Source organism: Aotus nancymaae, unplaced genomic scaffold (assembly GCF_030222135.1).
Source record: "Aotus nancymaae isolate 86718 unplaced genomic scaffold, 86718_ANA_hifiasm-v0.15.2.pri h1tg000033l, whole genome shotgun sequence".
NCBI lineage: Eukaryota > Metazoa > Chordata > Mammalia > Primates > Aotidae > Aotus > Aotus nancymaae.
The window spans coordinates 64,850,340-64,864,395 of record NW_026988447.1 but is presented as its reverse complement, the minus strand read 5'-3'; the positions used below and the strand labels follow the sequence as shown (position 1 = coordinate 64,864,395).

General features: G+C 42.3%; 1 pseudogene; it reads left to right on the top strand.

Moving 5' to 3' along the window:
* The first annotated feature begins 9,608 nt into the window (after nt 1-9,608).
* Nucleotides 9,609-9,685, top strand: LOC135277892 (small nucleolar RNA U3; annotated as a pseudogene).
* The last annotated feature ends 4,371 nt before the right edge of the window (nt 9,686-14,056 follow it).

The window sequence follows — 14,056 nt, the reverse complement described above, 5'->3', positions numbered from 1 at the left end:
TTGGAAACAAAAAAAAAAAATCCCTTCATGGCATGTGAAAAGCATCCTCCCAGGCCCGACCAGGGCAGTAGAGAGAGTGAAGAGTCACTGAAGTTTTTGAGTGGGAACGTGGGAAGAGGAACACGTATTTTTGGAACGCCATTGTTCAGGTGTGCTGGGCTGGGGTGGACATGAACTCAGAGACAGGAGGAAACTGGAGTCCCTTTAATGAACGCTGTGAAAATCTGAGCACTGTTGTGGATAAGGAACTGAAGAGGAGGGGTAAATGTGAGACAAACAATGAAGGAAGAATCGATAAGAGGAAGAAAGAATTATCACCGCCTTCAGAGGATGCGAGCTTCCCTGATGGGGAAAGAGGGATTCCATTAACAGTTACGGGGTAGGAAAGTGGAAAAGCCAGGACAGAGGAGGGAAGAGGGGCACGTTTTCACTTTCTTAAGTTGGCATCAGTTAGAATTAACTATTGTTTAATTTTCTTATTTGCGAGTAGTTTTGGAGTCAAGAATTCCTCCTTACACATATTTATCTGCGTAATAAATACGTGGGAGGATGTCGGGGATGTTTGGTTTGCTGCGTACAAATAAGTTGACGGCAAAACCGTCTTTGCACGTGCTCCTTCCTCTCTGAATTAACACCCTTTCTTTATTTTTCATGAAAGCTTTCTTTGTTGATGCTAACATGTGACAGCGTATACCTTACAGAAACATGTGTGAGTGATGACAGAACAGATGGAATTAGTCAAATTCTCTTAGGTTCAGATTCATGTCTATAGATCAGTTTCTACAATCCAGATCATAGTCCTTTCTTTTATGGGGAAAATCTCCATGGCTTAATGGGGCAGGTACTCTTCAAAGACAGCTGTCAAACCCTCTCCTTCCTCTATGCATGTGCTGCTTTTTCTATCAGGAGGTGGGTTCTGTCTCTCTTTTTCTGACTCTTAACAGGCCTTGTGACAGGCTTTAACCAACAGGAGGTGGCCGAAGTGAAGCTCTGCCACTTCTGGACCTTGTCATTAAGAGGCCTGGTAGTGTCTGCTTTTGCTGTCTTGGATCTCGACCTCCATGCCGTAAGGAACTCTCGGCCCTCTTGCTGAAGAGGAAGGTCATGAGGAAAAGCTCTTGAAGATCAGAAATCATGGAGAAAGAGAGCACACGTGAAAGAGAACCCAAATGCCCCAGCTAAGAGCCAGCATGGCACCTGGAGACACGCCAGCCCCTCCACCTGCCGGGTGCCCCACGCAGAGCGGACACGATCCCAGCAATAATCAAGCACTGCTTGCACCATTCAGTGTTAGGGTGGATTTTACACGTTGGTTGATAACTTACTCATTTATCAACTTAAAATTCCTTTTTGTCATGTAATGATTAAAAGAGAAAAATAAATGTAGGTTACAATGCATGGTAATAAGACAAGCACTTATGCGAACTCTCCAAGTGAGAACCAGAATACTTCCAAAACTATTGAAGCTAACCCTGAGGCCCAGTCAGAGATAGTCACCATCCTCAATTTGATTATCACCTTGCTTAAAAAAAAGCATCATCATTTATCTGTCACCAAATAACAGCGATTACTTGAAGCAGGAATCTTTGGAGAAAGCTGTGTTCTGAGACTCTCTCTTTGCTAATCTCTGAAAGGGAGGGGTATATGGGGATTATAGCTTAACTTCAAGACCTGAAAGAGAGATTTCAAGTGGATGACTCAGAGAGCTCTGCGTGTGACCCCTACTACTGGCAGTTGAGTGCATGGAGATGGACTGGCTAACTGCTTTCTTTGGTGGCATAGTCAGGCAAGTTTCTGTTGTTGAGGGATTAGCCTGCATTCCCAAAGCTTATCAAAGAAAAGGTAGTGCTAGGATTTTTCACAGACCATGGGCCTTGAGAGAGAGAGACAGAGGTTTTTAGTCGTGACCAGTGTGGGCATCCAGAGGGCCAAATAGATCCCAGCAGCAAGAAACCAGTTCTGAGGTTCTCAAGGGTTGGTAAAGGAAAATCAGATAATAACCCAGAAGAGAGACTCACAAGCTTAGTCAGGGCAACTGCAGGTCAGAGTGCCCCAGTGATATAAATCTCAGAGAAGCTCAGGAGATCCCCCCAGAAGATCATTTCCTTTAAATACCTGCCAGGTCCAGAAGGCCCAAAGACAGCTCACGATCATAGTAGTTCAAGTCACACACTCCTTACACTCTTTCATCTCCTCTCTCTGCCCAAAGAGAGAGGAGATGAGCAGAACCTCTTGCTGCTCAAAGCGTAGTCCTAGGACCAGTAGTAAGAGCATCACCATTAGAGAGCTTGTTAGAGATGCTGAAACTCAGGCCCCACCCAGATCTATTGAATCATCTGCATTTTAACATCATCTCCAAGTGATCTAAATATGCATTAGGGTGCGAGGCGTATGGTGAACCCAAGTTGGTGTTCACAGATTGGTAGAGGTGTGGTGGGGAAAGCTTCCTGGGAATGAGAAAAGTCAGCTGCCCTCTCCCACTTGAAACAGAAAGTCGATAACTTAATTGCTGCCAACCTTCCTTTTTTTTTTCCTGAACCTCAAATAAAGCTAAATCCCATTGTTTTTCATTTTGGGAGTTTTCGGAAAAATAGGAAAAGAAATTCACAAGCTGACAGAAGCTGTAAGAGACGGGAAATGATAGAGTTCTTTACACCCAGGTCTGTGGAGCCCGACGCCCCTGCTGAGTGGTCAGTAGAAACCTCATTGTATTTTCCCCTCTACTTTTAGTTTTGAAGGTATTTTGAAACTTCTCGAATGTTCTTACGTCTCTATTTTGTCGCCAGACCACCTTTGATAACGCTCTTCTCTCCAGCCATACTTCAGAAGATGCAGCAGGACAGCAGATGCCTTGCCTAAGATGATGCCTCCAGTCTTGGTGACGACTGCACGCTGTGTCAGCTTCTGCCCCACATATCCGCATAAATGTCATACATATGCCTTTTTACTGTAAAATATTTATGTTCGGAGGTTGAAAGATACTCATATATTTAAGAAGAACATAGGAAGTGCCTGTGTGGTGGCTTTGTAATTTTGTCAGCTTCACTAAACTGAAACTATGTTTTCCAGAATTCACTTTCCTGTATGTTTCAGGATCAGGGTTGTCCGCAAGAGAAATTTTCTTAAGATTTGGGAAACAGAAAAGAAGCACAGCCATTTTTGTATGCTCTGAAATTTGGTGCATGGTGCCAGTCATGACGGCAGCCTGTGCGTGCTGCCACTGACCTGCTTGGCCTACCTGGGTGGCCAGGTGGGCAGCCCCTGGGTCTGCAGCTTCTCCAGGGGCTTGTCTGCTCTGGCCACTCTGTTTCCTAGCTCTGCGGTCAGTGGGGATTAGCTTCTCTTGCATGTCCAACCTGTGTCGTCGAGGCTGGAGGTAGTGAGACACATATATTGGTTCCAGCGTATCCTTGCTCTCTCCCACTTTGCTTCCAGCTGTTCTTCCCAACTACTGTTCCAGCTTGCCTACTGCACTCTCAGGCCCCGCATCAGGTGCAGAGGAAACGTCCAGCTACTTTAGTTTACATTACTCGTAGTAATACTGCTTCTCTGGTTGCCCCTGACTGACACAGCCTGCATGTATCAGACACTGCACTGGGTTTGGATGTAGCAATGATGAGCCAGTTCAGTATTGACCTCTTTTATAGAGCTTAAAGTCTAACCTAGGATATTATTATTATTATACAAAAGAAATAACACACATTATTTTTAGTTTTCAGTCAAGCTGAGAGTATTTAATAACATGTTTATTTTTATAGACCTTCTTTACTTTTCAGAGACCCTTCTTGCTATTTACTCATTGTCACATCTTTACAGTTGTGGAGAAGACTGAGCAGAGCTTAAGGCCACTCCTACCCCAAGGCTGCACGGTTTTTAAGTGGCAGGAATGTAGTCTTCAGGTTTATATTCCAGTGCTTGTCTTAATGTGAAAGTTACAAAAATAAATCAAATGTCTTACTTTCATGGAGCAAATATTACTATCAGATCAGTCGTGTCTACGTTTCACCAAAATATTTACCAATCCAGAAAAAAAGACAACCCAACACGAGGTACTTGGCACCATGTAGGAAACCTCATTGTATTTCTCAGTTTTCAAACAATTATCTTGACGTCAGGTAGATGTGACCCTAGAAATATGACAAAAATGAAATGTCAGTCGTCTCGGTGACCTTCCCTTTGATGCTCAGCTCCACATAACTGGCATCTACAGCTTTCAGTTTTACACTGTGTTCTTCCACAAAGTGGCACCTTAGAGGTGCTGAAATTTGTGTCAATATTTCACTGGAGGTGATCATTTTCAATCTATGTACACAGGGGCATAGCTGGAGTGACAGGCACTTCTGCTAATTACGCCACCTAGATGGATTTTGACAAAAAATGACAGTCATGACAGCATTTCCTCCAGAGCCCAAAGACTGTGAGTGGGCCATAAGAGTTATCCAGTCAGTTCTAGATTCTGTCTCCTTCTAAGCAGCCAAAAGCAGGGTTGTTCCCCTCTGTGACGTCATCCCCTGAGAGTCAGGGTATGTGCCTATCATCCTTAATGTGGTTTTAAATACATTTGTTTATAAAGTTAATATAAGCTGGTTTATAGAATTAAACTCTGTAGAAGGTTGTGGAGAAAAAATTATCACCTGTTTCCCCTCCCCTATTTCTATTTCCCAGAGTTAGTCATTCTCAAAAAGTAATATATATAGACATACATAAACATTTCCAGACATTTTAAAGCCTATTTATTCATTCAACAAGCATTTATAGAGTGTCTACTAATTACCAGGCAGAACTCGTGGTATTGGAATTACAGCAGTGAGCAAAACAGACAAAGGTGTATTTGGTTCCTGGCGACGTGTACATACTTGTTTTCATTTAGTCCCTGGCAACACATGCATGTTTGTTAGCCAATATAACTCAACACCTATAACAAATAGACCCCATACATTCAATAGCTCCAAATTAGAGACATTTATTTCTTGTGAATGTAACATGATTGGGCCGTGGACAGTCACACAGGAACTCAGGAGAGGCACGATCACCTTTAAGAGATGGATTCCGGGTTTTTGGAATAGTGGTCTCTATTTTGGTCAGCTGAGAGGGGTTATGGAGCAGAGCGTGGGGGAGAATTTTTATGAGCTGGATTTGGAGGTTAGGGCATCACACATCCACTCCACATTTAATCGGCTAGAACTCTATGACCTTAACACACCATTTTCAGTTTGACCTTGGACAAACTATTTAACACTTCTGTGCCTCATCTATAAAGTGCAGATAATAAGAACATGTTCTTTGCAGGGCTGTTGTGTTGATTAAATGATAAAATACATATAAAGCTTTTTGAATAGCTTCTACCACAAAGTGAGAACGATAAACATTGGCTGGGAACGTAGTCTATTTGTGTGGTGGGAAGAAGAAGGGAAGATCATTTAAGGAAAGGGTAGTTGTTTCTGTTCAGTAGATCTAAACTTATTCCTTTGCACAAGTACGATCAAATTTTAACTACTCTTTTGAAACAGTTTTTGGTATATTCCAGATAGTTTTCCATGTTAGAAGTAGAACTCTACCTACATTTTAACAACTATTTAGTATTTGCTTCCATTTCATATGGATGTAACATATTTAACTGTGTTGATTGACATTTAGGTAGTTTCTAGCTTTTATATTACAGACAAAGCTTTGGTTGTTACTCTCGTTCACAGATAGTGGTGCATATCTACACTGTATGCTGAAAATCCTTGGAAGTGAAATTCCTAACTTGCACTGTTGTTAAAACTTGAGAGCAATTACATTTAGCAGAATTTAACTGAGCAAGGAACAATTCTCGAACTGGGCAGTGCTGATAACCGGAAGTTCAGAGAGCTCTGCTCGGCGTGGAGGTTAGGGAACATTTATAGACAGAAGAGGAAGGTGCCCAAACAGCTTGCTTGGCTGCAGCTGGGTGCTTGCCTCAGCGGGACACGGTCTGATGCGTTGCTGGCCTACGACGGGCTGCAGCTCAGCTGCTGTGATCGGCTGAGATTCAGCCTCTTGTTACTGGTGATAATTCCTAAGTTAGGCTTTCAGTTTGTTTGGGTGCTAAGTTAGGTAGGAACTTTAGGTACTGGGCGTTCTCAGGCCACGTTTGTTTAACTTAACACCAAATGACAGTTAATGAAGACATGAGGCTACCAAATGCGGGAAGATTATCCTGGTCTTTTGTGAGGTCTAATTGATGAATTACCCAGACTTATCATTATGACATCATCTATTTTAAGGCAAAACGGGGGAAAGATCAAAACTATTTAAAACTTTTTTAGGGCAAAATAGTTCAATTTCTAAGGGAATCATATTAACAACAGCTGTCATTTATTGAATGCCCGTTGTGTTTCTAAGTCTTACAGAAATCTCCTACAAGGTTTAACAGGTAATAAAACTTAGGATCTTAGAATTTAGGTAGATTATCATCTCAAGTCACATAGGAAGTTTACGGCAGAGCTGCTGGTAGGACACAGTTGTGTCCAGTTCCAAAAGGCTTTTTCTGTGGGAGTCAGTCTCCTAAAGAGGAAGCCGATGCTTCTCAGGCTCGTTCTACCATTCAGTGGGAACAGAGCTTGCATTGGCCAGGTTTTAACTGCGGTCCCGCCCCACCTCGCACCTGGGTGTCGGAAGTTCCTGCCCATCCCTCAGCCTTCAGTCCACCTTACCCTCAGCAGAGCTGGGGGGACGCCTGCTCGGCCGCGCACAGCCCCCAGGTACGTACCCACTTGCAGCGTCTTCTGCACCCGACTCAGATTGCTTCTTCCTTAGTTTCATCCACTCAGGATTTTCTAGGTGTGGTCTGCAGAGAACCGTCTGGAAATCATCTGGTATACTGGTTTAAAATATGCTCTGCGAGCTGCATTCAGTAATCTGCATTTGAAGTAAGCTCCCCAGGTATTTTTATGTACAATGATTTCAGAATCACTTTCCTTAGCTTTTCAAAGGAGAGAGACTGTCTTATTCATTGCCGTTTCCAGGGGTTCTGATACTTATCATGTACTCACTGATATTTCTTAAGAAAAACTAATGAACTAGGGTGTAGCTCCTGAACAAAGTCTAGCCCATCTCAGGAGCCTTGGCACTGAGCACATGCTTAGTGCTGCACAGGAATTCAGTAAGTGCTTGACAAAAGAAGTTTTAAATGGATGAATAAATAGCAAGGAATTAAAAGAGGTTCCAGTAAGATTCATTTTGGACTGATTCTGTTACTTTGGGCAATTCACAAAACCTCTCTGAACCTGAATTTCCACATTAAATAGATGGGATAATAAGACTCATTCCCATATCTCACAGCTCACTGTGGATACCCACTCCTTAAATGAAATTATATGTATAAACCAGTTAACGCGATGTCTGGCATAGAGCAACTGCTGAATTAAATGGTGCCCATTGTAACGATAATAATGCCGTAAAAATGCTCCGTAAAGCCCCGTGCAGGTATCGAGCACTACAAGCACTGCTATTATTTCCATTATGTACTTTAATCAAGCTGACAACGTGCTTTGCTTTCACTGAAATAGGTGGTTTCTAGGAATACCAGCAGGAGGTGCTTGGTGTGCAGAGGATTCAGAGCAACGCGGGAGGTGAGTTGCAGCCTCCACTACTTGCTTCCCATGGGGTCCAGCAGAAAACTTTTTGGGCCGGGACAATATCTAGGCGGATTGACTGACTCACAGAGGCGATGGCATCCTCCCTTGAGGAAGCAGCTGTCTCCTTAGCCAGCTCTTCCAGAGCACCGTAGAAGGCACTCCTGGTCAGGTGGGGAAGGGAAGGAGCTGATGAGAGCACACAGGCTTTGCAAATCATCTCCAAGGATTTCTTGACCTATGGTGAACATAAAACAGAAACTTCACATGAAGAAGTCAATTTCAGGCCCTGGTTTTGGATATTTTGCCAGCATAAGGGTTTTATCATCCTTCCACTGACAAATCACATTTTCATCCACTTCAAAGGGCTTTTCCATTAAAGTAACAAACAGCCGGGCTTAAGGGAGGCCTCCGGTCTGCCACGCGTTTGCAAAGCTGCTCTGTGGGTCTCCGCGGAAGATCTCAGGTTTAATGGATTTAATTTTTTTTAGTAAGCTACATGTTTTGAGCCTAGTACTTAGAAGTTTTGGATGATAACAAAATTGTCTGAAGGAAGCAATTGGCAGTGGACATATTTCAGCTATAAGTGGAATCCTGTAGTTGAGCAGATACTTCCCAAGAAAATTCATGGGAAAAAAATGACCATCTCAAGGGAAAAAAAATCAATCACAAAACTAAGCAAATTCTGTATATCATACCACTAGTTAACGTATAATATATATTTCGGGACACCCAGTCATGCACACAATCTTCAGGGGAAATTTTTTTCTGCAAAATCTCTGCAGTTTACTGTCACGTTCTTTGCTGAGTGACACTGTTTCACAGGTCAAGTGTCATTGGAGGAGAAATAGGCACCATGTCCCTGAAAGGTGTTTACGTAGGCACCAGTGACTTACGACAGGTGTGGGCTGGCTCCAGGCGATGAGCTAGTCGATCAGGAAATAGAAGGAAGCTGCAGCTGGTGTTCAGCACAGCAAATTGATCTGAGCATGGTGTGGCCATCTTGGCCACATGCAAACTCCAGGCAGATGGTGCTAGGAGAACTTGAAGCAGGTACACAAGGAGGCCACAGTGATCCCGAGAAGCTGACAGAGAGTAACTTTCTTTTTTATGGCTTCTCAGTTCTGTGCCTCGTAGGCCAGCCTGTTCTTTGCCCTTGTTCTGAGGTTGCTCCGAGATTCCACTCTGTGTAAAATTTCCTCTTGCTTGTTCAGATAGGTTTTTGTTCTTCTCGGCCAAAAGAAATCTAACGAGAGCTGCTTGATCTCGCTCACCTCCCTAACCCACCTCATGCTTTCCTCTCCTTCGCTCTCTGCCCTTTTTCTGTGCTTGGAACAAGTTGAGCTCTTGCTTTCTTCCAGTCATTCGCATTTTTATTCTCAATACCTGGAATGTCCTTCTCTTAGCTCCTTGCACATGGGATTCATTCTGTTCCCTGCATCTCAGCTCTAGCCGCCCTTCCTCGGGGAGGTCTTCCCTGACCACTCACCGGACAAGGTCATTCCCAGTCACATTCAGTCTCCTCACGTTCATTTCCTTCAGAGCCTGAACCACAATGGCTCTAATGTGTTCCTTCCCATTGTCTTACTAGAATGTAAGCTCCATAAAGACAGAGTCCTTGTCTGACTTGTTCACTGCAATTTCGTCCTTTTTTTTTTGAGAGGGAGTTTTGCTCTTGTCACCCGGGCTGGAGTGCAATGGCATGATCTCTGCTCACTGCAATCTTCACCTCCTGGGTTCAAGTGATTTCCTGTCTCAGCCTCCCGAGCAGCTGGGTTTACAGGTGCCCACCACTACACCTGGCTAATGTTTGTATTTTTAGTAGAGACGAGGTTTCACCATGTTGACCAGGCTGGTCTTAAGTTCCTGACCTCAGGTGATCCACCCACCTCAGGCTCTCAAAGTGCTGGGATTATAGAAATGAGCCACCGTGCCTGGCCCGTTCACTGCAATTTCTTAGTGCTTATAAGAAGCATTTAATAAATATCTGTTGAATAAATTGTTGAATGAAAGACTATACTTTCAGGGATCGTTTCTATAGTTTGTTACCAAAGAAGTTTCTCTGAACGTGTAGAACACCGAGAAATACCATTTGACCCAGCCATCCCATTGCTGGGTATATACTCAAAGGATTGTAAATCGTTCTACTACAAAGACACATGCACATGTATGTTTATTGCAGAACAATTCACAACAGCAAAGACCTGGAACCAACCCAAATGCCCATCAATGATAGACTGGATAAAGAGAATGCGGTACATATACACCATGGAATACTATGCAGCTATAAAAAAAGAACGAGTTCATGTCCTTTGCAGGGACATGGATGAAACTGGAAACCATCATTCTCAGCAAACTGACACAAGAACAGAAAACCAAACACTGCATGTTCTCACTCATAAGTGGGTGTTGAACAATGAGAACACACAGACACAGGGAGGGGAATATCACATACCCGGGCCTAGGGGTGGGGAGCTAGGGGAGGAATAGCAGGGGGTAGGGGGATTGGGGGGGGATAGCATTTGGAGAAATACCTAATGTAGATGACAGGGCAACAGATGCAGCAAACCACCACCATGGCACGTGTATACCTGTGTAACAAACCTGCATGATCTGCACATGTGCCCCAGAACTTAAAATATAATAAGTAAATTTTAAAAAATTGTTGAATGAATGGGCTCCTGATAAATTTCTTTGTTTTAGATGCTGCTGAGGATAGGCCTCGGTACTTGGGTACTGTGGGATAATTCTATGCCCTTGTATTGAACCCTTTCTTCTAAGCAAGTTTGAATGGAAGTTCTATAAAATCAAACAAGTTTTGATAATTTTTTCCACTAATTTATATATAACTATGAGAGAAACATTTAATAAATACAGAAATATTTGCCCAAATAAACACAGTTGCACATATAAAGATATGGTGTTATCAGATAGAACCACTGGAGGCAGGCAGCTTTCCCAAGTGGAAGCTTACAGTTGCTCATTGGATGATATACAAAAGTCAGGATTAGGCCTATGAAAAATGGTTTAGGTACTGTTGTTTCAACCCTCAGTTTGTTTGAAAGTTCAATGTGCAAACTCACGTACCCCCAAGGCTGTGTGTGTCAACCTGAGAGAGAGCTATTCTGTTTGTGCCAACTTTGTTTGAATTTCCTCTAAACAGCAGTGATTTGTCTAGAAAGCACCTCCTCTTCGTATGTATGCAGAAAAGCTGTAGTCACTGAGATGTCTAGATTTATTGTTGATGCATTATTATGGTCTTGAATGCCTGGGCTCAAGAGATCCTCCTACCTTGGCCTCCCAAAGTGCTGAGGTTATAGGCATGAGCCACCATGCCTGGCCAATGTTTTCTTTTTGCTTATGAATTCATCTTATTTTATATATAAGGCAAATGATATAACTTTACACTTTATTTCTTAACAATCTCTTTTTATTTATTTGCTGTATTGAAGTTGAGCTGGAAATATGGGATTGCCCATTTTACAAGTAAAGCTCCAGAAGCTAAATGCTTTCCAGAGTTTACAATGAGTGAGGGGCAAATACTGGGATGAGGGGCTCCAACCATCCAACTATCTTATCAAAAGAGCAATTAAAAATTATTCATGCAGGATTTGCAATGAAAGTAGAAAAACTGGGTTCTGCACCCTTAATCCAACACCTTCCCTAAAGGATATAAAAGGGTTGAGGCTGAAGAAAGGGAATGAGAAAGTATCTTTGCAGTGAGTTGTTGGAGGGCTGTCGCATTTTCCTCCCCCTTCCCTTCAGGGTGTAGGTAGCGAAGTGCTTCCTTTTCACCTCAAGTCTAATGAGAAAGGTTTTGAGGGAGCTGAATTCAAGCTTGTTATGTGTCTCCTGGAATTTGGGGATACACAAGAGGCTGGTGGCAGATATGTCAGGAATTGCTTATGATCGCAGAGTGAGGCCAGCGGGCGCTGCTGGAGCATGGATTGATGCGGGAAGAATGTACCAGGACCTACTGGCCACAGAAGGCAGCCAGGTGAAAGCTGTATGAAAAACCCTTCCCAAGAGGGAGTCTGCCAGAATGAGGAGACCAAGGCGGTCGGAAGCTGTGGGTCTACACCAGGGCAGGGAGGTAGGAAGTGGAGGGTCCAGAAAGCCTAGGTGGAGGGCGTGTCACCCTTGAGGAAATGGTGCAGTTTAGTGTTCGGCTCTAATGATCCACCGTGGTAGGAAAGCGCCACCGTTAGAGCACAACAGAGCTGCTCCGGCGAGACCTGTGCTTCTTTCTGTCTTTGCCCCCTTGCCAGCCTGCTGCAGTGGGTGAGGACACTGTGGTGAAGGTTGGATGGGGTGAAATAATTAGAAATGTGGCAAGGGACCTGAGAGAAGAATGGGTACCGCAGAAACAGAGAAGGTCGACCAGGTATCCCAGTCCCTGCCCTGCTGCAGATTCTGCCTGAAATAAGCCTGAACTAACAAAGAGAAGTAAGAGTATTACATTAAATGGGACTTATTATGTCTAAAAGTAACTGAAAAAGCTATGTAACCCATTCAAGTTTTTATCCAGGGGAAGAAGGTAGGTGAGAGGGTTTGCAGTGGGTATTTGTGATAAAGAATAGACTTGGAGTTTCCACACTTTTGAATTCTATTTGTTCAGCATAATGGTTACATAAGCAATTAAATATAGCATGATAATTACGTATAAAGTTTAAGCAATAATACATATAGTTTAATAACACGTACTTTTAGTTTCTGGCTTGGGGACCACACTGTGAAACCCATTTACCTAGACCCCGGTCGGACACGTTCCTCCCCAGACCATGGAATTCTACTTGTCACCAGTGGACGTTTCAGGTGTCATTAGTTTCGAAGCCTGTTTCTGCTTATGCTACTTATGACCAACCTTAGCATTTCGTTTGCTAATACTCTGATGACCTCTTAGAATCTTGTGGGTTTCCATTGCTTTTCCTATCCAAAAAGAAGGATGTAATTTTTTTTTGTTGAATTTTTCTTTTAGGCTAAGTAGGCTTTATGGAGTTAGCAAATAAAACTTATTGAAGACTTTCCCATTAATAAAACAATAAAGCGAAATAATATAAAGATCCTTCTATTTATACATCAGGTTACCTTCTAGAAGCCACCTTGTAGCAGAAGAATCACCTGGCTGTGTCTGCAACTACCACTTCCCATGGAGTGGCTAAATGCAATTTTTTTGTGGTGTTCATTAAATTTTCTCTGCCAACTATATTTACATCTAAAACCGTAAAAAGAATTTTTCCTCTTTTGGGAGGAAAAGGATACTTTCTCAGTAAATGTTTTCTCTGTCCAGGCATAGGCACACACATTAAAGATTTCCCTAGCAAACAAGGATACCACAGACGCAAATCTCACTTACGTTTTAAAATGTTCCAGATTGCACGACTTCTAAGTGTGCGTATTTTATATCACAAAGTCAGGTCTCTCATTTTGCTCAATTACTCCCTTGACCCATCATTTCAACTCCAAGCGGTACTTATTTGTGTAGTACTGTGCTTCCTAACAGATGATAGAGTTGTCATTCTGCTTAAGGCTCGCATAGTTTTGGTGTATGTTATCGACATGTAGCGATTATACACAGATGGCAGATCGTGGCCATCTTGCAAATACATTTCTATAATCATTTTTACAGATGGGAAATGTAATGACAAAAAAGGAAAGAATTGATTCTAAAGCACAGAAAATATGTTCAAACAGCTTCCTTCCGCAAAACAAACTTGACCAACTTTGCAACTGATCTTGGCATGTGCTCTTATGTTTAAGGCAGTGTTTGGTTCTTAGGTTTTCCATGCGTTTTTTCATGCCCAGTACATTTCTTTTCAGATTTTGGCGGTTCTCATTAGGTGTTTCAATTACTAGTCAAGAAATCATACAAACAGGAAGTAATTTTAACGAAATTATGAGAATTAGGTGGAGGGTGATTTGACCACTTACAGCCGATACGTGTTTGTCCCCGTAGCTTTTTCTTTTTCCCCTTCTCTCCTGATACAATTGGCTGTGAAGGTTTTAAGTGTAGCCACTCTGGAAGATTCCCAGATGTCCCAGCATAAGAAAATGTGTACCCAGGGTTTGAAGAACCCTGTTTTGAGATTTTATCCATTTGTATACTGCGGTTAGCTCTGTTAATTCAATTACCTTAAAAAGCAGCAAAGATAAAATCTAATTTTATTTCATCTCCTTTCTCTCTTTTCTGAGTCTTATTACTGCTTTACATGTAATTGGTTTCTTCATTTAGAGCATCTTCTTAATTAAGTGTAAATTTCATGAATTTTACATTTAAAATCACAAAAAGAATTTTGTCACAAGTGATACTCAATAAGGACTCATAAAAATTTAGAGATAACTTTTTCTAGAAACCTTATTTTCTTTTTACTTCACATAAATCAGTTATTCTTTCTTTTAAGTTACTTCCTGAATAACAGAAACCTCTGTTAAATATACTTTTCTAAAGGTCCAAAATA